Genomic DNA, 13,292 nt, shown 5'->3' with positions numbered 1-13,292 from the left:
AAAGAATAAAACAACATAAATACAATTTAATAAATCATAGGATAAAACAACATAAATACAATTTAATAAAGCATTGGATAAAACAACATAAATACAATTTAATAAAGCATAGGTTAAAACAACATAAATACAATTTAATAAAGCATAGGATGAAACAACGTAAATACAATTTAATAAAGCATAGGAGAAAACAACATAAATACAATTTAATAAAGCATAGGTTAAAACAACATAAATACAATTTAATAAAGCATAGGATAAAACAACATAAATACAATTTAATAAAGCATAGCTTAAAACAAAATAAATACAATTTAATAAAGCATAGGATGAAACCACGTAAATACAATTTAATAAAACATAGGTTAAACAACATAAATACAATTTAATAAAGCATAGGATAAAACAACATAAACACGATATAATAAAGCATGGGTTAAAACAACATAAATACATTTTAATAAAGCATAGGATAAAACAACATAAATACAATTTAATAACGCATAGGATAAAACAACATAAATACAATTTAATAAAGCATAGGATAAAACCACATAAATACAATTTAATAAAGCATAGGATAAAACAACATAAATACAATTTAATAAAGCAAAGAATAAAACAACATAAATACAATTTAATAAAGCATAGGATAAAACAACATAAATACAATTTAATAAAACATAGGATAAAACAACATAAATACAATTTAATAAAGCATAGGTTAAAACAACATAAATACAATTTAATAAAGCATAGGATGAAACCACGTAAATACAATTTAATAAAGCATAGGATAAAACAACATAAATACAATTTAATAAAGCATAGGATAAAACAACATAAATACAATTTAATAAAGCATAGGATAAAACAACATAAATACAATTTAATAAAGCATACGATAAAACAACATAATACAATTTAATAAAGCATAGGATAAAACAACATAAACACAATTTAATAAAGCATAGGATAAAACAACATAAATACAATTTAATAAAGCATAGGTTAAAGCAACATAAATACAATTTAATAAAGCATAGGATAAAACAACATAAACACAATTTAATAAAGCATAGGTTAAAACAACATAAATACAATTAAATAAAGCATAGTATAAAACAACATAAATACAATTTAATAAACCATAGGATAAAACAACATAAATACAATTTAATAAAGCATAGGATAAAACAATATGAATACAATTTAATAAAGCATAGGTTAAAACAACATAAATACAATTTAATAAAGCATAGGACAAAACAAGATAAATACAATTTAATAAACCATTGGATAAAACAACATATATACAATTTAATAAAGCATAGGACAAAACAAGATAAATACAATTTAATAAACCATTGGATAAAACAACATAAATACAATTTAATAAAGCAAAGAATAAAACAACATAAATACAATTTAATAAAGCATAGGATAAAACAACATAAATACAATTTAATAAAGCATAGGATAAAACAACATAAATACAATTTAATAAAGCATAGGTTAAAACAACATAAATACAATTTAATAAAGCATAGGATGAAACCACGTAAATACAATTTAATAAAGCATAGGATAAAACAACATAAATACAATTTAATAAAGCATAGGTTAAAACAACATAAATACAATTTAATAAAGCATAGGATAAAACAACATAAATACAATTTAATAAAGCATAGCTTAAAACAAAATAAATACAATTTAATAAAGCATAGGATGAAACCACGTAAATACAATTTAATAAAACATAGGTTAAACAACATAAATACAATTTAATAAAGCATAGGATAAAACAACATAAACACGATATAATAAAGCATGGGTTAAAACAACATAAATACATTTTAATAAAGCATAGGATAAAACAACATAAATACAATTTAATAACGCATAGGATAAAACAACATAAATACAATTTAATAAAGCATAGGATAAAACCACATAAATACAATTTAATAAAGCATAGGATAAAACAACATAAATACAATTTAATAAAGCAAAGAATAAAACAACATAAATACAATTTAATAAAGCATAGGATAAAACAACATAAATACAATTTAATAAAACATAGGATAAAACAACATAAATACAATTTAATAAAGCATAGGTTAAAACAACATAAATACAATTTAATAAAGCATAGGATGAAACCACGTAAATACAATTTAATAAAGCATAGGATAAAACAACATAAATACAATTTAATAAAGCATAGGATAAAACAACATAAATACAATTTAATAAAGCATAGGATAAAACAACATAAATACAGTTTAATAAAGCATAGGATAAAACAACATGAATACAATTTAATAAAGCATAGGATAAAACAACATAAATACATTTTAATAAAGCATAGGATAAAACAACATAAATACAATTTAATAAAGCATAGGATAAAACAACATAAATACAATTTAATAAAGCATGGGTTAAAACAACATAAATGCAATTTAATAAAGCATAGGATAAAACAACATAAATACAATTTAATAAAGCATAGGATAAAACAACATAAATACAATTTAATAAAGCATAGGATAAAACAACATAAATACAATTTAATAAAGCATAAGATAAAACAACATAAATACAATTTAATAAATCATAGGATAAAACCACATAAATACAATTTAATAAAGCATAGAATGAAACAACATAAATTCAATTTAATAAAGCATAGGATAAAACAACATAGATGAATTTAATAAAGCATAGGATAAAACAACATAAATACAATTTAATAAAGCAAAGAATAAAACAACATAAATACAATTTAAAAAAGCATAGGATAAAACAACATAAATACAATTTAATAAAGCATAGGATAAAACAACATAAATACAATTTAATAAAGCATAGGTTAAAACATCATAAGTACAATTTAATAAAGCATAGGATGAAACCAGATAAATACAATTTAATAAAGCATAGGATAAAACAACATAAATACAATTTAATAAAGCATAGGTTAAAACAACATAAATACAATTTAATAAAGCATAGGATAAAACAACATAAATACAATTTAATAAAGCATAGGTTAAAACAAAATAAATACAATTTAATAAAGCATAGGATGAAACCACGTAAATACAATTTAATAAAACATAGGTTAAACAACATAAATACAATTTAATAAAGCATAGGATAAAACAACATAAACACGATATAATAAAGCATGGGTTAAAACAACATAAATACATTTTAATAAAGCATAGGATAAAACAACATGAATACAATTTAATAACGCATAGGATAAAACAACATAAATACAATTTAATAAAGCATAGGATAAAACCACATAAATACAATTTAATAAAGCATAGGATAAAACAACATAAATACAATTTAATAAAGCATAGGATAAAACCACATAAATACAATTTAATAAAGCATAGAATAAAACAACATAAATACAATTTAATAAAGCATAGGATAAAACAACATAAATACAATTTAATAAAGCTTGGTTAAAACAACATAAATACAATTTAATAAAGCATAGGACAAAACAACATAAATACAATTTAATAAAGCATAGGATAAAACAACATAAATACAATTTAATAAAGCATAGGATAAAACAACATAAATACAATTTAATAAAGCATAGGATAAAACCACATAAATACAATTTAATAAAGCATGGGTTAAAACAACATAAATACAATTTATTAAAGCATAGTATAAAACAACATAAACACAATTTAATAAAGCATAGGATAAAACAACATAAATACAATTTAATAAAGCATACGATAAAACAACATAATACAATTTAATAAAGCATAGGATAAAACAACATAAACACAATTTAATAAAGCATAGGATAAAACAACATAAATACAATTTAATAAAGCATAGGTTAAAGCAACATAAATACAATTTAATAAAGCATAGGATAAAACAACATAAACACAATTTAATAAAGCATAGGTTAAAACAACATAAATACAATTTAATAAAGCATAGGATAAAACAACATAAATACAATTTAATAAACCATAGGATAAAACAACATAAATACAATTTAATAAAGCATAGGATAAAACAACATGAATACAATTTAATAAAGCATAGGTTAAAACAACATAAATACAATTTAATAAAGCATAGGACAAAACAAGATAAATACAATTTAATAAACCATTGGATAAAACAACATATATACAATTTAATAAAGCATAGGACAAAACAAGATAAATACAATTTAATAAACCATTGGATAAAACAACATAAATACAATTTAATAAAGCAAAGAATAAAACAACATAAATACAATTTAATAAATCATAGGATAAAACAACATAAATACAATTTAATAAAGCATTGGATAAAACAACATAAATACAATTTAATAAAGCATAGGTTAAAACAACATAAATACAATTTAATAAAGCATAGGATGAAACAACGTAAATACAATTTAATAAAGCATAGGAGAAAACAACATAAATACAATTTAATAAAGCATAGGTTAAAACAACATAAATACAATTTAATAAAGCATAGGATAAAACAACATAAATACAATTTAATAAAGCATAGCTTAAAACAAAATAAATACAATTTAATAAAGCATAGGATGAAACCACGTAAATACAATTTAATAAAACATAGGTTAAACAACATAAATACAATTTAATAAAGCATAGGATAAAACAACATAAACACGATATAATAAAGCATGGGTTAAAACAACATAAATACATTTTAATAAAGCATAGGATAAAACAACATAAATACAATTTAATAACGCATAGGATAAAACAACATAAATACAATTTAATAAAGCATAGGATAAAACCACATAAATACAATTTAATAAAGCATAGGATAAAACAACATAAATACAATTTAATAAAGCAAAGAATAAAACAACATAAATACAATTTAATAAAGCATAGGATAAAACAACATAAATACAATTTAATAAAACATAGGATAAAACAACATAAATACAATTTAATAAAGCATAGGTTAAAACAACATAAATACAATTTAATAAAGCATAGGATGAAACCACGTAAATACAATTTAATAAAGCATAGGATAAAACAACATAAATACAATTTAATAAAGCATAGGATAAAACAACATAAATACAATTTAATAAAGCATACGATAAAACAACATAATACAATTTAATAAAGCATAGGATAAAACAACATAAACACAATTTAATAAAGCATAGGATAAAACAACATAAATACAATTTAATAAAGCATAGGTTAAAGCAACATAAATACAATTTAATAAAGCATAGGATAAAACAACATAAACACAATTTAATAAAGCATAGGTTAAAACAACATAAATACAATTTAATAAAGCATAGGATAAAACAACATGAATACAATTTAATAAAGCATAGGTTAAAACAACATAAATACAATTTAATAAAGCATAGGACAAAACAAGATAAATACAATTTAATAAACCATTGGATAAAACAACATATATACAATTTAATAAAGCATAGGACAAAACAAGATAAATACAATTTAATAAACCATTGGATAAAACAACATAAATACAATTTAATAAAGCAAAGAATAAAACAACATAAATACAATTTAATAAATCATAGGATAAAACAACATAAATACAATTTAATAAAGCATTGGATAAAACAACATAAATACAATTTAATAAAGCATAGGTTAAAACAACATAAATACAATTTAATAAAGCATAGGATGAAACAACGTAAATACAATTTAATAAAGCATAGGAGAAAACAACATAAATACAATTTAATAAAGCATAGGTTAAAACAACATAAATACAATTTAATAAAGCATAGGATAAAACAACATAAATACAATTTAATAAAGCATAGCTTAAAACAAAATAAATACAATTTAATAAAGCATAGGATGAAACCACGTAAATACAATTTAATAAAACATAGGTTAAACAACATAAATACAATTTAATAAAGCATAGGATAAAACAACATAAACACGATATAATAAAGCATGGGATAAAACAACATAAATACATTTTAATAAAGCATAGGATAAAACAACATAAATACAATTTAATAACGCATAGGATAAAACAACATAAATACAATTTAATAAAGCATAGGATAAAACCACATAAATACAATTTAATAAAGCATAGGATAAAACAACATAAATACAATTTAATAAAGCAAAGAATAAAACAACATAAATACAATTTAATAAAGCATAGGATAAAACAACATAAATACAATTTAATAAAACATAGGATAAAACAACATAAATACAATTTAATAAAGCATAGGTTAATACAACATAAATACAATTTAATAAAGCATAGGATGAAACCACGTAAATACAATTTAATAAAGCATAGGATAAAACAACATAAATACAATTTAATAAAGCATAGGATAAAACAACATAAATACAATTTAATAAAGCATAGGATAAAACAACATAAATACAATTTAATAAAGCATAGGATAAAACAACATAAATACAATTTAATAAAGCATAGGATAAAACAACATAAATACAGTTTAATAAAGCATAGGATAAAACAACATGAATACAATTTAATAAAGCATAGGATAAAACAACATAAATACATTTTAATAAAGCATAGGATAAAACAACATAAATACAATTTAATAAAGCATAGGATAAAACAACATAAATACAATTTAATAAAGCATGGGTTAAAACAACATAAATGCAATTTAATAAAGCATAGGATAAAACAACATAAATACAATTTAATAAAGCATAGGATAAAACAACATAAATACAATTTAATAAAGCATAGGATAAAACAACATAAATACAATTTAATAAAGCATAAGATAAAACAACATAAATACAATTTAATAAATCATAGGATAAAACCACATAAATACAATTTAATAAAGCATAGAATGAAAAAACATAAATTCAATTTAATAAAGCATAGGATAAAACAACATAGATGAATTTAATAAAGCATAGGATAAAACAACATAAATACAATTTAATAAAGCATAGGTTAAAACAACATAAATACAATTTAATAAAGCATAGGATGAAACCACGTAAATACAATTTAATAAAGCATAGGATAAAACAACATAAATACAATTTAATAAAGCATAGGATAAAACAACATAAATACAATTTAATAAAGCATAGGATAAAACAACATAAATACAATTTAATAAAGCATAAGATAAAACAACATAAATACAATTTAATAAATCATAGGATAAAACCACATAAATACAATTTAATAAAGCATAGAATGAAACAACATAAATTCAATTTCATAAAGCATAGGATAAAACAACATAGATGAATTTAATAAAGCATAGGATAAAACAACATAAATACAATTTAATAAAGCATAGGTTAAAACAACATAAATACAATTTAATAAAGCATAGGATAAAACAACATAAATACAATTTAATAAAGCATAGGTTAAAACAAAATAAATACAATTTAATAAAGCATAGGATGAAACCACGTAAATACAATTTAATAAAACATAGGTTAAACAACATAAATACAATTTAATAAAGCATAGGATAAAACAACATAAACACGATATAATAAAGCATGGGTTAAAACAACATAAATACATTTTATTAAAGCATAGGATAAAACAACATGAATACAATTTAATAACGCATAGGATAAAACAACATAAATACAATTTAATAAAGCATAGGATAAAACCACATAAATACAATTTAATAAAGCATAGGATAAAACAACATAAATACAATTTAATAAAGCATAGGATAAAACCACATAAATACAATTTAATAAAGCATAGAATAAAACAACATAAATACAATTTAATAAAGCATAGGATAAAACAACATAAATACAATTTAATAAAGCTTGGTTAAAACAACATAAATACAATTTAATAAAGCATAGGACAAAACAACATAAATACAATTTAATAAAGCATAGGATAAAACAACATAAATACAATTTAATAAAGCATAGGATAAAACAACATAAATACAATTTAATAAAGCATAGGATAAAACCACATAAATACAATTTAATAAAGCATGGGTTAAAACAACATAAATACAATTTATTAAAGCATAGTATAAAACAACATAAACACAATTTAATAAAGCATAGGATAAAACAACATAAATACAATTTAATAAAGCATACGATAAAACAACATAATACAATTTAATAAAGCATAGGATAAAACAACATAAACACAATTTAATAAAGCATAGGATAAAACAACATAAATACAATTTAATAAAGCATAGGATAAAACAACATAAATACAATTTAATAAAGCATAGGTTAAAGCAACATAAACACAATTTAATAAAGCATAGGATAAAACAACATAAACACAATTTAATAAAGCATAGGTTAAAACAACATAAATACAATTTAATAAAGCATAGGATAAAACAACATAAATACAATTTAATAAAGCATAGGTTAAAACAACATAAATACAATTTAATAAAGCATAGGATGAAACCACGTAAATACAATTTAATAAAGCATAGGATAAAACAACATAAATACAATTTAATAAAGCATAGGATAAAACAACATAAATACAATTTAATAAAGCATAGGATAAAACAACATAAATACAATTTAATAAAGCATAAGATAAAACAACATAAATACAATTTAATAAATCATAGGATAAAACCACATAAATACAATTTAATAAAGCATAGAATGAAACAACATAAATTCAATTTCATAAAGCATAGGATAAAACAACATAGATGAATTTAATAAAGCATAGGATAAAACAACATAAATACAATTTAATAAAGCATAGGTTAAAACAACATAAATACAATTTAATAAAGCATAGGATAAAACAACATAAATACAATTTAATAAAGCATAGGTTAAAACAAAATAAATACAATTTAATAAAGCATAGGATGAAACCACGTAAATACAATTTAATAAAACATAGGTTAAACAACATAAATACAATTTAATAAAGCATAGGATAAAACAACATAAACACGATATAATAAAGCATGGGTTAAAACAACATAAATACATTTTATTAAAGCATAGGATAAAACAACATGAATACAATTTAATAACGCATAGGATAAAACAACATAAATACAATTTAATAAAGCATAGGATAAAACCACATAAATACAATTTAATAAAGCATAGGATAAAACAACATAAATACAATTTAATAAAGCATAGGATAAAACCACATAAATACAATTTAATAAAGCATAGAATAAAACAACATAAATACAATTTAATAAAGCATAGGATAAAACAACATAAATACAATTTAATAAAGCTTGGTTAAAACAACATAAATACAATTTAATAAAGCATAGGACAAAACAACATAAATACAATTTAATAAAGCATAGGATAAAACAACATAAATACAATTTAATAAAGCATAGGATAAAACAACATAAATACAATTTAATAAAGCATAGGATAAAACCACATAAATACAATTTAATAAAGCATGGGTTAAAACAACATAAATACAATTTATTAAAGCATAGTATAAAACAACATAAACACAATTTAATAAAGCATAGGATAAAACAACATAAATACAATTTAATAAAGCATACGATAAAACAACATAATACAATTTAATAAAGCATAGGATAAAACAACATAAACACAATTTAATAAAGCATAGGATAAAACAACATAAATACAATTTAATAAAGCATAGGATAAAACAACATAAATACAATTTAATAAAGCATAGGTTAAAGCAACATAAACACAATTTAATAAAGCATAGGATAAAACAACATAAACACAATTTAATAAAGCATAGGTTAAAACAACATAAATACAATTTAATAAAGCATAGGATAAAACAACATAAATACAATTTAATAAACCATAGGATAAAACAACATAAATACAATTTAATAAAGCATAGGATAAAACAACATGAATACAATTTAATAAAGCATAGGTTAAAACAACATAAATACAATTTAATAAAGCATAGGACAAAACAAGATAAATACAATTTAATAAACCATTGGATAAAACAACATATATACAATTTAATAAAGCATAGGACAAAACAAGATAAATACAATTTAATAAACCATTGGATAAAACAACATAAATACAATTTAATAAAGCAAAGAATAAAACAACATAAATACAATTTAATAAAGCATAGGATAATACAACATAAATACAATTTAATAAAGCATAGGATAAAACAACATAAATACAATTTAATAAAGCATAGGTTAAAACAACATAAATACAATTTAATAAAGCATAGGATAAAACAACATAAATACAATTTAATAAAGCATAGGTTAAAACAACATAAATACAATTTAATAAAGCATAGGATGAAACCACGTAAATACAATTTAATAAAGCATAGGATAAAACAACATAAATACAATTTAATAAAGCAAAGAATAAAACAACATAAATACAATTTAATAAAGCATAGGATAAAACAACATAAATACAATTTAATAAAGCATAGGATAAAACAACATAAATACAATTTAATAAAGCATAGCTTAAAACAAAATAAATACAATTTAATAAAGCATAGGATGAAACCACGTAAATACAATTTACTAAAACATAGGTTAAACAACATAAATACAATTTAATAAAGCATAGGATAAAACAACATAAACACGATATAATAAAGCATGGGTTAAAACAACATAAATACATTTTAATAAAGCATAGGATAAAACAACATAAATACAATTTAATAACGCATAGGATAAAACAACATACATACAATTTAATAAAGCATAGGATAAAACCACATAAATACAATTTAATAAAGCATAGGATAAAACAACATAAATACAATTTAATAAAGCAAAGAATAAAACAACATAAATACAATTTAATAAAGCATAGGATAAAACAACATAAATACAATTTAATAAAACATAGGATAAAACAACATAAATACAATTTAATAAAGCATAGGTTAAAACAACATAAATACAATTTAATAAAGCATAGGATGAAACCACGTAAATACAATTTAATAAAGCATAGGATAAAACAACATAAATACAATTTAATAAAGCATAGGATAAAACAACATAAATACAATTTAATAAAGCATAGGATAAAACAACATAAATACAATTTAATAAAGCATAAGATAAAACAACATAAATACAATTTAATAAATCATAGGATAAAACCACATAAATACAATTTAATAAAGCATAGAATGAAAAAACATAAATTCAATTTAATAAAGCATAGGATAAAACAACATAGATGAATTTAATAAAGCATAGGATAAAACAACATAAATACAATTTAATAAAGCATAGGTTAAAACAACATAAATACAATTTAATAAAGCATAGGATGAAACCACGTAAATACAATTTAATAAAGCATAGGATAAAACAACATAAATACAATTTAATAAAGCATAGGATAAAACAACATAAATACAATTTAATAAAGCATAGGATAAAACAACATAAATACAATTTAATAAAGCATAAGATAAAACAACATAAATACAATTTAATAAATCATAGGATAAAACCACATAAATACAATTTAATAAAGCATAGAATGAAACAACATAAATTCAATTTCATAAAGCATAGGATAAAACAACATAGATGAATTTAATAAAGCATAGGATAAAACAACATAAATACAATTTAATAAAGCATAGGTTAAAACAACATAAATACAATTTAATAAAGCATAGGATAAAACAACATAAATACAATTTAATAAAGCATAGGTTAAAACAAAATAAATACAATTTAATAAAGCATAGGATGAAACCACGTAAATACAATTTAATAAAACATAGGTTAAACAACATAAATACAATTTAATAAAGCATAGGATAAAACAACATAAACACGATATAATAAAGCATGGGTTAAAACAACATAAATACATTTTATTAAAGCATAGGATAAAACAACATGAATACAATTTAATAACGCATAGGATAAAACAACATAAATACAATTTAATAAAGCATAGGATAAAACCACATAAATACAATTTAATAAAGCATAGGATAAAACAACATAAATACAATTTAATAAAGCATAGGATAAAACCACATAAATACAATTTAATAAAGCATAGAATAAAACAACATAAATACAATTTAATAAAGCATAGGATAAAACAACATAAATACAATTTAATAAAGCTTGGTTAAAACAACATAAATACAATTTAATAAAGCATAGGACAAAACAACATAAATACAATTTAATAAAGCATAGGATAAAACAACATAAATACAATTTAATAAAGCATAGGATAAAACAACATAAATACAATTTAATAAAGCATAGGATAAAACCACATAAATACAATTTAATAAAGCATGGGTTAAAACAACATAAATACAATTTATTAAAGCATAGTATAAAACAACATAAACACAATTTAATAAAGCATAGGATAAAACAACATAAATACAATTTAATAAAGCATACGATAAAACAACATAATACAATTTAATAAAGCATAGGATAAAACAACATAAACACAATTTAATAAAGCATAGGATAAAACAACATAAATACAATTTAATAAAGCATAGGATAAAACAACATAAATACAATTTAATAAAGCATAGGTTAAAGCAACATAAACACAATTTAATAAAGCATAGGATAAAACAACATAAACACAATTTAATAAAGCATAGGTTAAAACAACATAAATACAATTTAATAAAGCATAGGATAAAACAACATAAATACAATTTAATAAAGCATAGGTTAAAACAACATAAATACAATTTAATAAAGCATAGGATGAAACCACGTAAATACAATTTAATAAAGCATAGGATAAAACAACATAAATACAATTTAATAAAGCATAGGATAAAACAACATAAATACAATTTAATAAAGCATAGGATAAAACAACATAAATACAATTTAATAAAGCATAAGATAAAACAACATAAATACAATTTAATAAATCATAGGATAAAACCACATAAATACAATTTAATAAAGCATAGAATGAAACAACATAAATTCAATTTCATAAAGCATAGGATAAAACAACATAGATGAATTTAATAAAGCATAGGATAAAACAACATAAATACAATTTAATAAAGCATAGGTTAAAACAACATAAATACAATTTAATAAAGCATAGGATAAAACAACATAAATACAATTTAATAAAGCATAGGTTAAAACAAAATAAATACAATTTAATAAAGCATAGGATGAAACCACGTAAATACAATTTAATAAAACATAGGTTAAACAACATAAATACAATTTAATAAAG

This window comes from Phyllobates terribilis, unplaced genomic scaffold, assembly GCF_046119375.1.
Source record: "Phyllobates terribilis strain yellow unplaced genomic scaffold, ASM4611937v1 Scaffold_23__1_contigs__length_19252631, whole genome shotgun sequence".
Taxonomy (NCBI): Eukaryota; Metazoa; Chordata; class Amphibia; order Anura; family Dendrobatidae; genus Phyllobates; species Phyllobates terribilis.
The sequence above is the reverse complement of the archived record's forward strand: the minus strand, read 5'-3'. Positions refer to the sequence as shown.